Here is a 17,194-nt window from a genome sequence, read left to right as displayed (position 1 = left end):
CCACCTGATGCGAAGAACTGACTCATTGAAAAGACCCTGACACTGGGAAAGTTGAAGGTGGGAGGAGAAGGGGATGACAGAGGATGAGATGGTTGGATGGGATCACTGACTTGATAGACATGAGTTTGAGCAAGCTCTGGGAGTGGTGATGGACAGGGAAGCCTGGCATGCTGCAGTCTATGGGGTTTCAAAGAGTTAGACACAACTGAGCAACTGAACTGAACTGATAAAACCACCAGAGCCCTTGGCCTACCCTCCCATTCCCTTTCCTCCTCTCTGCTGCCTTATCAACCCTGCAGCCTCCCGTGGCAGGTGCCCCTCAGCTCCAGGACATTCCCTGCTCAGGACAACTTTTGGACAAGCAAACCCTGGGCCAAACTCCTGCCACAACATCAATGGAGGAGCAGACACTGGCCTCAGACTCAGAAAACTTTGAGTGCCAAGTCCTCCACTTGCTAATTGTGTGTCAAAAGACAGTTTATTTCATCTCTTTGAGCTTCCATGTCTTTACCCTTAAAATGGGAAGATGATCTGCTTTACCGTCTTCATAGGATTGTGGTGAAGATTTTGTGAGTCTACTGTGAGGGCGAGCACTTTCTAAGTGCTCTAGTGATATATATTTATTCAGAAGTAACCTGTTTAGAGCTATACAGAGGTAAGTAGCGGCCTAATTTTATAAATTATAGGATACTGGAAGGTCACAGCTTGGAAGTCAGATGTGGATCCAGTCCTGACTGTTGGATAAACCCAAACAAGTCACTTTCCTCCTCCCACCCTTTGTATGAGTTCATGTTTTTATTCAACTTGATGATCTCTGAAGACCCTTCAGGGACTGATAATCTGGAAGTCTAGAGCTGCAGTGTTTAACTGCACACGTGTTGCATAAGCTTTCAGGAATCAGCCCGGGAACGGAACTTACAGGATAATATTGCTTATGGAAAAATGAGTTCTGAGTGATGACAACTGCCTTTCAAGTGAACTTTTGGAACAAAAGCAATTTGTGATTTGGAGATTGCATTAATCACTACTATAGATTTCCATTACAAAAAAAAAAAAAAAAACCCTTTGGTGAAGTTAGGAACTATCTCCCATGCTTTCCTGGAGTTGATTTTCCACAGCATTTCAGTTTTGCCACTGTATGTACTTGAGACCTGAGATGTACTTGGGTTTTTAGTTAATCAAACCACCACCATTTCTAAGGACAATGACTGGTTTTCCTTTTGGCACATGAGCTGTGTGTGTGTGTGTGTGTGTGTGTAGTGAGGGAAGGGGACTAATCTGGATTTCACTTTAAACCTGATATTATATGAAATTATTACACATTATGAAAAGCATTTTGAATTTTTAGAAGAAATATGCAATATTGACATACACTTTCATTTTTCACCTTTACTTTCTTCCTTATATCACTCTGCCATTAACTGTCTAAAGTGAAAAAGGAAAGGGCAGTGTATCCCTCAGCAGATCTAACAAAGGCAGTGGGATAACTAGTACTCTCTCAAATTAAAAAATGAAATGAAAAGACTTTCTTCTCAATTGACCTTCCTAAAGCAGGGAAGTCTTGGACACATATTACCCCCAGGTCCCCGGGTGCAACATGTTATAGTAAACTCCTGATGCTATGAGGGAACAGGGAGAGATCATGGGATGCTGCTACTATGGAAGCTTGGGGTTATGTAACAAGAACTTGAGTTGTCAATCTCTGAATGGAGGACAGCTCAGGTGGAGGCTCAGAAACCTGAATTTTCACTGGCTCATCTCACATGGTCCAAGACCGAGGTTTCAATATATGGTTGTTATGATAAAAGTAACCACAATCCAAGAAATCATAACTATGAAGACACGTTGTTCTAAAAAATTCTCTCACATACCTTCCTTCTGTGATGACTGAAGCTCTACTCACTGTCAAGAAGGCAATGTTTTCCCATTACATGAAATGTACATGTTCTACTGACTTCACGCTTTATTGTGAGATGCACAGACACCTTTTCTAAAGACAAGTTTAAAAATCACACTTTTAAACAAAAATAAAGTGACTTGCACAACAGGCTCCACAAAAAAAGTTCACACACAGTTTTTCAGAAACTATTCCAAGAACTGTGGAAGTTAATGTGTTAAAGTGATCATCCTTTTCCCAACTATGGGGACATTTTGCATCTGATGGACTTGCCGAATTTATTACCAGACAGTAGACATGACCACACTCTGAAATATGTATTTGTGTAAGAAAAATTAAAAAACAAAAAGAGGAGTTAAGGGGGGTCAAGAGATATAAATTTCCAGTTATAAAATAAACAAGTCCTAGGGGTGACTTGTGATGTGCAGCACGACAACCATAGTTAACACCACATTGCATATTTGAAAATTGCTAAGAGAATAGATCTTATAGGTTCTCATCACAAGAAAAAGCTTACTTTTTATATATCTAAAATATCAGATCATTTTGACAATAAATCTGTTGCCCTGGCTTAAGAGGAAATAATCTTTTTTGTGAAAGGCTTCTATGTACTCTGCTGAGAGTCTTAGAAATCCTGCTTCTAAGCTGCTAAGTTGCTTCCGTTGTGTCCGACTCTGTGCAACCCCATAGACGGCAGCCCACCAGGCTCTACCGTCCCTGGGATTCTCCAGGCAAGAACACTGGAGTGGGTTGCCATTTCCTTCTCCAATGCATGAAAGTGAAAAGTGAAAGTGAAGTTGCTCAGTCCTGTCTGACTGCTAGCGACCCCATGGACTGCAGCCCACCAGGCTCCTCCGTCCATGGGATTTGCCAGGCAAGAATACTGGTTCTCCTCTAACTATTAAAAAAAAAAAATATGTGAGCAATATCATTTTGTGATAGGATCACTGTTATAGATTCCTGATAGGAATCAAATTGGGCTTCCCAAATCTAGCTGACTGGGACAATGCTAGGCCATGTGACAGCACAAGATGTGGCTTTCCCTCTGCAAGAGATCAGAGCAGCTCCTAAGGGATCCTTGTATCAGTCGATAGATCCTTGAAATCAAACCCAGGGTGGTCGTGCATCAAAAACATGCTCTTTGGAGAAGGATGACGATGATGATATGGTGATGACAACAAAATAGCTGGCATTTATTATCCATTTCCGGAGAAGGTGATGGCACCCCACTCCAGTACTTTTGCCTAGAAAATCCCATGGACGGAGGAGCCTGGTAGGCTGCAGTCCACGGGGTCGCGAAGAGTTGGGCACAATTGAGCGACTTCACTTTCACTTTTCACTTTCATGTATTGGAGAAGGAAATGGCAACCCACTCCAGTGTTCTTGCCTGGAGAATCCCAGGGACGGGGAAGCCTGGTGGGCTGCCGTCTATGGGGTTGCACAGAGTCGGACACGACTGAAGCAACTTAGCAGCAGCAGCATTGTCCGTTTCTACAAGTCAAGCATCACACAAAGAGCATTATGTAAATTAGCTCATTTAAACCTGACATCAACTCCGGGATAGCTTATTTACACATACTGCTGCTAAGTCACATCAGTCGTGTCTGACTCTCTGCGACCCCATAGATGGCGGCCCACCAGGCTCTCGTCCCTGGGATTCTCCAGGCAACAATACTGGAGTTGGTTGTTTATGTTGACTAAATAACTTGCCCAAAGGTACACAGCTCAGAAACAGCAAGGCCTCCACCCAAACTCAGATGGGTCTGTGTGCTGAACCACTTCATCTGCCCCTCCTGGTCGTCTTTCCACCCTAATCTCTGCACCAATTTTATAAACTGTGCCAGTTTTATACCCAGGTGGTTGACCTCTATGAGCTGCATCAGTGGGCTTCCCTGCCTTCTGGATGGTAGTTGTTTCGGCCCATGGCACCAGGGCAGGAGGTCAGCGGGAGGAAAGAGGCAAAGGCTGAGCAGCTTATTCCCTGGGCTTCCTCCCTGTGGAGTCACCTCAAACTGGGGCTTATTTCTGAAGCCCTATTCCTAGAGTACCATTTCCCAATCAATACTGTGGAATGCTCTGACACGTGTAATGATGGTCCTGGGGTTTCATGAGACCCAGTAGCCAATTTTTGACTAGGCATATTAGTGTGCAGGTAATTATATTCTCCTAGATCAAGAGAGAATTGAAAAGAGCCTGTGCATGTGCCCTTGTGTGTGTGTTTACAAACACAAGCAATCCTAAAAGAGGCCGTGATCCCTGTGTCAATGCAAGAAGTACAGTCACTACACTCAAGGGATTTCATCGTGCCTCTAACACTGCATCTTGGAACGCAATTCTCCTCGGAAATAATCCTAAAGAACCACAATGTTACAGCTACTAGAGACCCTAGAGATAAAAAAGGAAGACTTCCAACCCCTTCATTTTTCAGATGAGTCAATGCATCAGAGCAAGAAGTGACCTCCATGGATTTCCAGTTCAAAAGTCTGATTCCATTCATCAAACTCTTGGAGTGCTGGGGGCTTTCTCTTGTTCCTCTACGAACTGCTTCCTCCATCCACTTAGTTTGCAAAACCACCAAGATACTGACAATGACACAATATCTCAAAGTGTTTACTTATTAAGCCTACTATATTATAAGCAGTTTTGTGTATGTGTTAGTTGCTAAGTCGTGCTTAACTTTTTGCGACCCCATAGACTGTAGCTGGCCAGACCCCTCTGTTCATGGAATTCTCTGTGCAAGAATACTGGAGTGAGTTGCCATTCCCTTCTCCAGGGGATCTTTCCAACTGAGGGATCCAACAGGGGTCTCCTGCACTGCAGGCAGATTCTTTACCGTCTGAGCCACCAGGGAAGCCCAATGTACTATAAGCAATTTTACATATTATTCAATAGGGCTTCCCTGATAGCTCATGGAATACTGAACACTGGGCTCCAGTATTCTTGGGCTTCCCTGGTGCCTCAGATGGTAAAAAATCTGCCTGCAGTGCAGAAGACCTGCGTTCGATCCCTGGGTTGGGAAGATCCCCTGGAGAAGGGAAAGGCTACCCATTCCAGTATTCTGGCCTGGAGAATTCCATGGACTGTATAGTCCATGGGGTCGCAAAGAGTCGGACAAGACTGAGCAACTTTTACTTTCAGGTATTTTACAAGATTTGTAATGACTGTATAGCCTTTTGGCTTTGGGGTGTCGTGTCCTTTGTTTCATCAGTCCTCTGTGTTTTATTCGTTTCCCTTTGCTCCACTGATGAGGGAAGGATTCCTGCCTTAGGGTGACAGGGATGGTGGGATACATGACGCCTGACACTGGACAGATGAGATGGACAGCAATTTTACAGCCCCATACACTCACAGCCTCAGGGAACACATGCACACCATGCAGAACTGCCTGGGGGCTACCCCTAGAAACAGAGGGAATAAGCAGAGTCTGTGGACGCAAGCTCCATAGAAACAAGAGGGTGAGGTGACCCCTGGCTTCTGCAGGGGGGTGTCACTGACTTGTCTGAATAATTCTGCACACTGGCAGGGAACTGAAGAAGCCCACTGTTCAGGGATAAGCAGCACTGTGCCTGGCCCTGTGATAAGGAAGGGCTTGGGCCAGTGTACCTTATCCCAGGGAACAGAATTTGTGGGGGAGGGGACCTGCAGTTAAGCCATCAAGCCCCTCCCCACATCCAGTTTCAGATGTCAAGGCAGCACATATTCTTGAACCCTAACCCTAGGTCTTACACCACACCTTGCTGTTTAAATTCCCAATATTTCATTCTCATAAACACAGTGGGCACCTTAGGACACCTATCATTTTACCTATCTCTGGTCACTCCCTTAGGATAAATTCCTTGATGCCAAACTTCAGGGGGAAAAAAACAACAATAAAACAAACACTATTCTGAACTATGTACATTGGTGGAAGGTCTGTACTCCATCCCTCATTTGTCAGATAATATTCATATTCTAGGCAGAATGCTGTTTTGCTTTTATTTTAACTAGATGCTTTATTATGAAACCTATAAGCTCTTATAAAAATATTCAAACAGTTGAAAATGGTATATAATGAAAGCTAAAAGCCTCTCTCACCAAGCCCCACTAGCAGGCCTTTCCCCCAAAACAACTACAAAATGCTTATGGATATACAAGCATATAATGTGTATGTGTGTTAGTCACTCAGTCATGTCTGACTCTTTGCAGTCACGTGGACTGTAGCCACCCAGGCTCCTCTGTCCATGGAATTCTCAGAGAATACTGGAGTGGGTTGCCATTCTCTTCTCCAGACAAGCATACCATAGTGTATCTTTTTTTAAAAAAAGTTTGAATCCAATAAATGGGAGGGCAATATGCTTTATGTTGGAACTGCATAGTACTTCATTAGATGGATGCTGCATTCATTTGCAAGGATTGCCATAAAAAAATAACACTGACTGGGTGGCTTAAAACAACAGAAATTTATTTCCCCACAGTTCTGGAGGCTAGACGTCCAAGATCAAGGTGCCCGCAAGTCTGGCTCCTCCTGAGGCTTCTCTCCTTACCTTGCAGACGGCTGTCTTCTCACTGTGTCCTCACACGGGCCTTCCTCTCTGTGCGTGCCCCTGGTCTGTCTCGTCTTCCAAGGGCATCAGTCATGAATTAGGGCTCCCCAACCCGTATGATCTGTTAACGGACTGCATTCAATATGTCAGCAAAATTGGAAAACTCAGCAGTGGTCACAGGACTGGAAAAGGTCAGTTCTCTTTCCAATCCCAAAGAAGGATGATGTCAAAGAATATTCAAACTACTGTACAATTGCGTTCATTTCACATACCAGTAAGGTTAGGCTCAAAATCCTTCAAGCTAGGCTTCAGCAGTACATGAACTTCTAAATGTACAAGCTGGATTTAGAAAAGGCAGAAGAACGAGAGACCAAATTGCCAACATTCATTGGATCACAGAGAAAGCAAGGGAATTCCAGAAAAACACCTACTTCTGCTTCATTAACTATGCTAAAGCCACTGACTGTGTGGATCACAACAAACTGTGGAAAATTCTTAAAGAGATGGGAATACCAGACCACCTTACTTGTCTCCTGAGAAACCTATATGTGGGTCGAAAAGCAATGGTTAGAACCGGACATGGAACAACAGACTGGTTCCAAATTGAGAAAGTACAAGTCTATATACTGTCACCTTGCTTATTTAACTTATTAACTTATTACTATAACAATAATATATGCAAAGTACATCATGTGAAATGATGGACGAATTGCAAGCTGGGATCAAGATTTCTGGGAAAAGTATCAACAAACTCAGATATGCAGCTGATATACCACTCCAGTGGCAGAAAGTAAAGAGGAACTGAAGAGCCTCCTGATGAAGGTGAAAGAGGAAAGTGAAAAAGCTGGCTTAAAACTCAATATTAAAAAAAACTAAGACCATGGCATCTGATTCCATCACTTCATGGCAAATAGATGGGGAAAAAGAGGAAGCTGTGAAAGATTTTACTTTCTTGGGCTCCAAAATTACTGTGGATGGTGACTTCAGCCACAAAATTAAAAGGCACTTGCTCCAAGGAAGGAAAGTTATGACAAACATAGACCAAATATTAAAAAGCAAAGACATCACTCTGCTGACAAAGGTCCATCTACTCAAAGCTATGGTTCTTCCAATAGTCAGGTACAGATGTGAAAGTTAGACCATAAAGAAGGCTGTGCATCGAAGAACTGATGCTTTCAAACTGACGCTGGAGAAGATTCTTGAGAGGTTTTTGGACTGCAAGGAGATCAAACCAGTCATTCCTAAAGAAAATCAACCCTGAATATTCATTGGAAGGCCTGATGCTGATGCTGAAGGTCCAATACTCTGGTCACTAGATGTGAAGAGCCAACTCATCAGAAAAGACCCTGAAGCTGGGAAAGACTGAAGGCAAAATGAGAAGGGGGTGGCAGACGATGAGATGGTTAGATAGCATCAATGACTCAGTGGACACGAATTTGAACAAACTCCAGGAGATAGTGAAGGACAGGGAAGCCTGGCGTGCTGTAGTTCATGGGGTCATAAAGAGTCAGACATGACTTAGCGACTGAACAACAACAACTTATAATCTCATTTCAACTTAATCCATTCTTTAAAGGCCCTTTTTCCAAATAGAGTCACATTCTAAGATACTGGGGGTTAGAACTTCAACACAGGAATTTGAGGGAATCATAATTCAGTCCAGAAGAGACACACCATAAACTTTGTTGCTTTCAGCTTTTTTTTTTACTATTATAAAAATGCTGGAGTGAATATCATTGTCCATATTTTTGAACATGTAGGTATACCTGTAGAATAAACTCCTAGAAGCAGAACTGCTGAGTCGAAAAAATAAATTTTTGTACCTGTTGCCAAACTGCCCTCCATAAAGATCTGTCAAATTTAAACTCCCACAAACTGTGTGTGTGAATAGTCATTTCCCCTCACACCCAACACACAGGATATGATCAGACTTTTTTCATCTTTGCCAAACTGTCAGTAAAAAAAAGAAAAAAAAAACTTATTTTGGTCTGGTTCTTTTAATTATCAGTGAGGTTTTATACAGTATGCATTTTTCATAAGATGACTATTACCCTTTTTTCATACATGCTATTACATTTACAGTGATTAAGTGCTTCAGTTCAGTTCAGTCGCTCAGTCGTGTCCGACTCTTTGCGACCCCATGAATCGCAGCACACCAGGCCTCCCTATCCATCACCAACTCCCAGAGTTCACTCAGACTCACGTCCATCGAGTCAGTGATGCCATCCAGCCATCTCATCCTCTGTCGTCCCCTTCTCCTCCTGCTCCCAATCCCTCCCAGCATCAGAGTCTTTTCCAATGAGTCAACTCTTCTCATGAGGTGGCCAAAGTACTGGAGTTTCAGCTTTAGCATCATTCCTTCCAAAGAAATCCCAGGGCTGATCTCCTTCAGAATGGACTGGTTGGATCTCCTTGCAGTCCAAGGGACTCTCAAGAGTCTTCTCCAACACCACAGTTCAAAAGCATCGATTCTTCAGCACTCAGCTTTCTTCACAGTCCAACCCTCACATCCATACATGACCACTGGAAAAACTATAGCCTTGACCAGATGGATTTTTTTTGGTAAAGTAATGTCTCTGCTTTTCAATATGCTATCTAGGTTGGTCATAACTTGTCTTCCAAGGAGTAAGCGTCTTTTAATTAAGTGCTTATATATATATATATATATATATATATATATATATATATATATAAATCAAAGCTGTTAAAATGTCTTTATTCAAACCCATAGTCAGGTAATTGAAACACTGGTTCCAATATAACAGATTTAGAGAAGTATGGGACTTCCGTGGTGATCCAGTGGTTAAGAGTCCACATTCCAGTGTGGAGAACGCGGGTTCAGTCCCTGGTCTGGCATGATTCCACATGCCACAGGACAACCGAGCCCACATACTGTAGCTACTGCGTCTGTGAGCTCTGGGACCCATGCCGCAACGAGAGAGAAGCCCCTCGCCACAAGGAAGGATCCAGCATGCCGTAACCAAGACTCACCGCAGCCAAAAGTAAATAAATAATAAAATATCTTTAAAAAGAAGTATGGCTGCACAAGCTTTGCATAGAATCTGTTCTAAACAAGTACTTGCTGAATGAAACTGATCACTGGTGGAATTTGCTGTATATCAGCAAAGGTAATAAACCCAGCCCCTTTAAAAAAAAAAATGAACCTAGCTCCTAATCACCAGTGCATCTCTAAATAACTTTGAATTAATTCAAACATATTTTCCTCTACCAGTTCTTCTCCCATTGACAAACAGGCATGACTGAGCCTGGTGTTTTCAAATTGGATTGAAAGGAAAAAAAGGTTGTTTTTAATTTGAAAGTTACCTGAAAATCTTGGTAAATAAACCAAATCTAATTTTTAACCCAGTACCAGTACAAACAAATTTTCTTGTATATTACTGTGCTTTGGGAGCCTCTGGAAGACACAGCACCAGGGCAGCCTCAAGTTCAGGACTTCCTGGTGGTCCAGTGGTTGGGAATCCACCTGCCACTCCAGGGGACACAGGTTCAATCCCTGGTCCAGGAAGATTCCACATGCCCTGGTGCAACTAAACTCATGAGCGGCAACTACTAGGCCCATACACAGCAACGACCAAAGCCTGTGCGCCCTAGAGCCCATGCTCCACAAGAGAAGCCACTCCAGTGAGAAGCCCGTGCAGCGCAACAGAGAGGAGCCCCCGCTGCCCACACTACAGAAAAGCCCCGCACAGCAACGAAGACCTAGTGCAACCAAAAATTAATTAATTAATAACAACGACAAAAAGAAGACAGGATTTCCTATCAGAATGAGCAGACAGCATAAGTAAGATCAGGTACAAATGAATAGGCAAGATGCTGAGAAAAGACGAGTATACTTGCTATGGAACATAAAAATTTTAAACAGAAAAATTGCCTGCAGGGTTTTGGTATGAGTGTATTTATGGGGAGGGGGCCCCCCAGGGAGGGAGGAAATCATGTTCATATTGACTAGAACTATCCAGGTTTCCCAAGTGCCTCCCAATAGCAGCAGGAATATTTATGAACAGATACATGTGGCAAACAGAATTGAGCAGTGTAAGTCTAAAAGTGCACATTAAGTTTGCCATGTTTCAGGATTTCATCATGTTTTTGGCAAGAGTAAGTACACATAAGGAGACCTTTTGTTAAACCACATAACTCTGATCTTGTTTATGAGCTCTAAAATTAAATTATCTCACATAAATACTCAGAAGGTAATTGTCATATTAGTCTCAATGGTCCACAGTACCACCACAAAAGAGCCAGTCACAATTCATTCTGTGACATGGGCGGCCTGGCGGCTTGGTATAATGTGCTGCTTCGTGGGAGTTTCATGACCTACAGACTCTCACGAATTTGGAGAGGGGAAGAGGGGCTGGAAGCACTTTTGCTGGATCTGTGGCCAAAGTATTTACTATTGAATAAGGGAAATGCATTAATGCGAAAGAATGAAGACCATAGTTCAGAGCCTGCAAACTATCTCTGTGAAGTGACAAATAGTAAATATTTTAGATTTTGCAGGCCATTAATTCTCTGTCACAACTACTAAGCTCTGCTGTTATATCATGAAAACCACCATAGACAACACATAAACTAACAGCTATAGCGGTGTTCCAATAAAACTTTATTGACCAAAAAAGGTAGACAGGCCAGATTTGGCCTATGGGTCATAATTTACCACCTCTTGCTCTAGACTACATTGATCTTCCCCTTCTCTGGTACTTTCTTTTCTAAACATGCACCATTACTATGTCCCAGGTCCTATTCGACCTTCTAAAAAGTATTTTATTTAATCCTGGAAACAACTCTGCTTTTATCACCTTCCCATTTTATAGATAGGCTTGCCAGGGGGCACAGTGATAAAGAATCTGCCTGCCAATGCAGAAGACACAAGAGATGCGGGTTTAATCCCTGGGTCAGGAAGATCCCCTGGGGTAGGAAATGGCAACCCACTCCAGTATTCTTGGCCCAGAAACTTCCATGGACAGAGCAGCCTGGAGGGTTACAGTCCGTGGGGTCACAAAGAGTCAGGCACAACTGAGCGCACACACACACACACACACACACACACTTTATAGATGAGGAAACTAAGGCCCAGAGATGCTGAGCAATGTTCCCAGGGTTGTACAACCAGACAACTAGAACTTGAACCCAGGCAGTCTGACCACAGAGACCACAGCTTGCCACCCACCCCTGTGAGGTTTTAACTGTCCCAAGAACTCTTTTAAAAAAAATCCATCCACCCTTCCAGGGACTCCTGAAGCTCCGCAAGTCTGACTGGCACCCAGAGCAGATTATTTTTGCTAATCTTCATTCAAGTGGATCCTAGTTCATTCTAGTCCTTTGTGAAACTTCTAACAAGGGAAACACAGGGAGACGCTGAGGGTCCCAACTCCACGCCGGCATTGAATGTTCTCAGACACCTCATGAAGTTTTCTGGATATTTATCCAGCATCTTTTCCCAATTTGCTATAAGCCTAGAAGTTACTGTGTCCCCTAAGGGATAATTTGTGACAATACTGTGCTACCAAAATTTGCTGTTTAAAAAAACAAGAGAAAACACTAGAAAATTATCATATTTCATATAAAATTAATGACTACAGAAATAAAAATTTACCCCAAAGTTCTCTTAGAACACAAAATTACAGGTTCACTGGATGAAAAGTGATGATGTTTGTCACTATAAGTAATAGGATACTACTATGAGGTTTGGAATTTACCTCTTTACATCTGAATGAAGTAAACACATCCTGGCTCTTGGGGTTCTGATACCACCAAGGACGGGAGGGCAAGTTTAACTTGCTGCTTGCCAAAAAGTCCTCAGGATTTGCTTCTCCCTCACCCTCCCATCATATTTTTTAGATTTCCTTTCAATCAAAACTTACCTCTTTTGATAGAGTTAAAACCACATAATTAAAGAAGAAAGTAAACTGAACATTCCCTTTCAGAACATGGAAACTTCCTGTGGTTGCCAAAGAGAACTTGAAATGCTTTAAGACTGAGATTATACATTCAGTCAAATCAGCAAATATAAATTAATAGCTTTGTGTAAGGATTTAGAACGTAAGTATTGTAGAATGAGAAAAGAGGTTTTCTCTGAAACGGCCTCTGGGAAAGGGAAGTGGGTATTTTCACATCCCATTCATAAAAGCCAAGGACAAGTCCATAAAATTTTCTATGGCCTTTACTGCAGAGGAAAAAAATCCTATTTCTATTTGTTAAAAGATTTCATACCCTGGAAGAACAAAAAATGTTTAGCTCTGAAGAGGACACACAAATCTTAGGCAGGATATATTTGTGAGTTTTAAAAAAAGATATTTTATTACATAAAACACCACTGTGGTATTGTGACTGGGGTCCTTAACAGCTTTGAAGTTTTCATTGAACAGGAAAGATATGAAAAGGCAGAGGAGAAGAAAAACATGTGAAGACTACTATATACCAAGCTCCATGCTAGGAAGTGTAATATAAATTACTATATCAAGGAAATAACTAATGTAAAATATTGATTGCTGCTTAGTTGCTAAGTCGTATCCGACTCTTTTGCAACCCCATGGACTGCAGCCCACCAGGCTCCTCTGTCCAAGGGATTCTCCAGGCAAGAATTCCGGACTGAGTTGCCATTTTCTTCTCCAGGGGATCTTCTCCACCCAGGGATCGAACCCACGGCTCCTGCAACTCTCCTGCTTTGCAGGTGGGTTTTTTACCTCTGAGTCACGGGGGAAGCAAAATCTTAGTTACATCTTCAAGTTTTGCAGATTGTTATTTGTCATTAAAAAATATTTTCTCTTATTTCAATTTCTGTTGGGAAATTTTAAATTTTATTGTGCAGGCACTTTTCTTTTAAACTAACACCTCCTTTAAAAGCAGGCTGAGGAAAACTGACGTGCGAAGGAGCCTCATTCCTGCTTGCAGGATTGCGCCTGCCTGTCTTAAAACTGTTGCAAGAGCAATGGAACCTCTTGATCATTTTCAGCTACCAAGGCCTTCATTTCCATCGCCCACTCCACCTCCCAATTATAAACTAATATATTTTTCAACATGAGGACTCGTGTGTGTTCATGACTATAATAAATGAGGCATGGCTTTGCAAGCAGTTGGGATATCCCCTCGAGAAGTTGTCTACATAATTAAACCCTGAAGCATCTGAACATGGTTACTGTGGTGTGTGACCCACTCTTGCATTGGAAGTAACTACAAAGCTGCATCACGTATTTCCAGCAACTACTCAATCAGATGACTCCTAAATCCTCCACCCAGCCTTCCCATGGTAACCGGGAGATTTGCTTCAAGCACAACAACCTGGCTGCCTTCTCTCACACCTCCTGTCTCAGTTTTGCTGAAAACTCACTTCCCTTGACTTAAACTAAGTTACTCTTATTGTTCTGTTTTCTGTGTTCTGGACATTGGCTGCTGCTGCTGCTGCTGCTGCTAAATCGCTTCAGTCGTGTCCGACTCTGTGTGACCCCACAGACAGCAGCCCATCAGGCTCCGCCGTCCCTGGGATTCTCCAGGCAAGAACACTGGAGTGGGTTGCCATTTCCTTCTCCAATAAATGAAAGTGAAAAGTGAAAAGTGAAAGTGAAGTCACTCAGTCGTGTCAGACTCTTCGCAACCCCATGGACTGCAGCCTACCAGGCTCCTCCGTCCATGGGATTTTCCAGGCAAGAGTACTGGAGTGGGTTGCCATTGCCTTCTCCTAGATTCACTAAACTGTTTTAAGTTTTAAAATAAAAGCTGTGGGGCTCTGACTATAATCATTTACTGAATATCTATGAACCTATATAGAACCTGTTTGCTCTATTTAGATAATTTATACTTTTCTTTGCATAGATAATCCAAATTTCCTCATGTAATACCCATAACAACTCACTGATATATATATATATATATCCACACACACATATATATATATCACTTTTAAATACATATATTACTATTCCCACTTTACAGATGAGGAAGTTGAGCCTAAGAAGTTAAAAATGTCTAGGACAGTGGTAATGACTCAAACCCACTGATTTCCAAAACTTACTGCTCTTAAACGTTAGGCAATATTGCCTAATTTAGCTCTTTATCTGGAGTGGTGAATGTAAAATCATACATAATCACATCCCCAGAAAGTACGTTCAACTCCCATCTTTTTAAAAATCACTTTGGTAAGGCTAAATTTAGATGAGCTAACTCTTCACAGTATTCTGATTATGAATACCATAGAGAATTTGACAGTGCTGCTGGACCCTTTGCCCAGGGAAAAAAGCACATAGCACACGCACCACAGTCTAGATGGCTGTCGACTTTAAATGTGTCTCCATCGAGAGATCAGAATCCGTCTCCATCACAGGCTCATGTGGCCAGATCATCTCTCTTCAGTTATTACTAGCAAGCCTTCCCATTCTTTGATTTTATTTTCTACTGAGTGTGAAAAGTACCCTTCCCATTACTACATTCTGGCCTTAACAAAGGGAAATGACTCACAGCGGACTTTCCACACTGTTGAGTACCTTTGTCTTCAACAGTAATGTTAAAGATGGTGTGGCCTTTGTACCCATCAGCTCAGAGATGTGGCACGGCTTTGCTCCTTGCCAGTACATTTTCCCTCCTGCTAAAACAGTCCTTTTGATTTGCATATGAGAACACATAATCAGCTCAGTCGCTCAGTCATGTCCGACTCTTTGCGACCCCATGGACAGCAGCACACCAGGCCTCCCTGTCCATCACCAACTCCCGGAGTTTACTCAAACTCATGTCCATTGTGTGTGATGCCATCCAATCATCTCATCCTCTGTCATCCCCTTCTCTTCCTGCCTTCAATCTTTCCCAGCATCAGGGTCTTTCACATAATAATTCATTTCTTCACAATTCGTTTTCCTACGCAGAATCATTCAGAGAATGGGGCTTGACCACAAGGCATAAGAAAAAGACAGAGGAGAAGCCAGTTATAAAAGGCAGTCTGGAGTTCCATGGAGGTTAAGAGCCCAAGCTTTGGAGTAAAGTGGCTCAGTAAGACAGCTGTATGTTCAAGCCTGTTCTGCCACTTCCTGTGGGACCTTAAACAATTTGTTTAACCTCTCTGACTTTCTTGATCTGTGAAATTGTCTAATACTACACATCTCTTGTGGTCCAAGTTAATGCCAAGATTAGATGCCGAGATCAGATTAAGACACATGCAAAACTTTGGGCTCTCACGGAGGCAGCTAGCGCGAGGCTGTGGAGTACTGAGCCACGCGTCCTGCCCTGCCCTGCACTGCCCAGACTGGCAAACAATACAGTCAAGATGGCTATAAGTGATCCCAAGAAACCAAAGGGAAAGATGTGTGCTTATGCCTTTTTTGTGCAGATGTGCAGAGAGGAACATAAGAAGAAAAACTCAGAAGTCCCTGTCAATTTTGCTGAATTTTCCAAGAAATGCTCTGAGAGGTGGAAGACCATGTCCAGGAAAGAGAAGTCTAAATTCGATGAAATGGCAAAGGCGTATAAAATGCACTATGATCAGCAAATGAAGGATTATGGACCAGCTAGGGGAGGCAAGAAGAAGGACCCGAAGGCCCCCAAGAGACTACCGTCTGGATGTCTCCTATTCTGCTCTGAATTCCACCCCAAGATCAAGTCTACACACCCTGGCATCTCTATCAGAGATGTGGCAAAGAAGCTGGGCGAGATGTGGAATAACTTAAGCGACAGTGAGAAGCAGCCATACATCAATAAGGCAGCGAAGCTGAAGAAGTACGAGAAGGATGTTGCAGACCATAAGTCGAGAGGGAAGTTTGATGGCACCAAGGGTCCTGCTAAAGTTGCCGGGAAAATGGTGGAAGAGGAAGACAAAGAGGATGAGGAGGAAGAGGAGGGGAGGAGGAGGATGAATTAAAAAAAACTGTTGATTTGTCTCCTTGTGAATACCTTAGCATAGGGAGTGCCATGACTGACACACCTCTCACTTGAGATGTGTCTGTTGCCCTCATTAGGTTTAATTACCCAACTGGATCATGATCATATGGCAGTCTCTCAAAGCACTCCAGCAATTGTCAGTGGTTTACAGAAAGTGGCCATGGGTGTCTGGAGCACCCAGAAACTGTATCAAAGCTGTACATATTTCCAAACATTTTTAAAACGAAAAGGGTCTCGTGTTCTCCTCACTCTGTGCACTTTGCTGTTGGGGTGACAAGGCTTTTAAAGATGTTTCTGGCATTTTTTAAATCTGTAAGGTGGTGTGTTAATTCTATGGTCATTGGCTAGAAGTCCCGAGTTCTCATCTGTACATATCTATAGTTTGTAAAAAGAACAAAGCAACTGAGACACACTCCTGACGCTCCTTGCTTGGCGTGGAGGCTGTGGGGGCAATGCCTTCTGGAGGGGCCGTAGCTCGGGGCATGCGCTGCGGGGCTGGGCCTGTGGACACGGCAGTGGGCATCCATCCAGCTTCGGGTTGTCTTGTTGCTTGTATATAGCGACATAGCATCCCGCTGCCATTCTTGGCTGTGGAAAAGGCGGGATGGGGTCAGCTGGCATGAGAAGTGTACCGGATCCTTTTTAGTTGAAGTGCGGTAGTTTTAAACTGTTTTGTTTTTTAAAAAACAAACCATAGAACTCTTCCTTGTCAGCAAAGCCAAGAGCCACTGCACCAGTCAAAGTTCAAGAACCTTCTGCACTAAACACGATCTGCAATGTTCTGTTTATTTTTATTTTTTTGGTTTGTTTAGAATGCTGAAATGTTTTTGAAGTTAAATAAACAATCAATTCAGTTCAGTCACTGAGTTGTGTCTGACTCTTTGCAACCGCA

At 42.8% G+C, this 17,194-nt stretch overlaps 1 pseudogene; it reads left to right on the top strand.

Annotated features, from left to right (window-relative positions):
• Positions 1–15,487: 15,487 nt before the first annotated feature.
• On the top strand, positions 15,488–16,942 carry LOC113882966 (annotated as a pseudogene).
• The last annotated feature ends 252 nt before the right edge of the window (positions 16,943–17,194 follow it).

Source organism: Bos indicus x Bos taurus, chromosome 24 (assembly GCF_003369695.1).
Source record: "Bos indicus x Bos taurus breed Angus x Brahman F1 hybrid chromosome 24, Bos_hybrid_MaternalHap_v2.0, whole genome shotgun sequence".
Lineage (NCBI taxonomy): Eukaryota > Metazoa > Chordata > Mammalia > Artiodactyla > Bovidae > Bos > Bos indicus x Bos taurus.
This window is presented reverse-complemented; position numbering and strand designations above follow the sequence as displayed.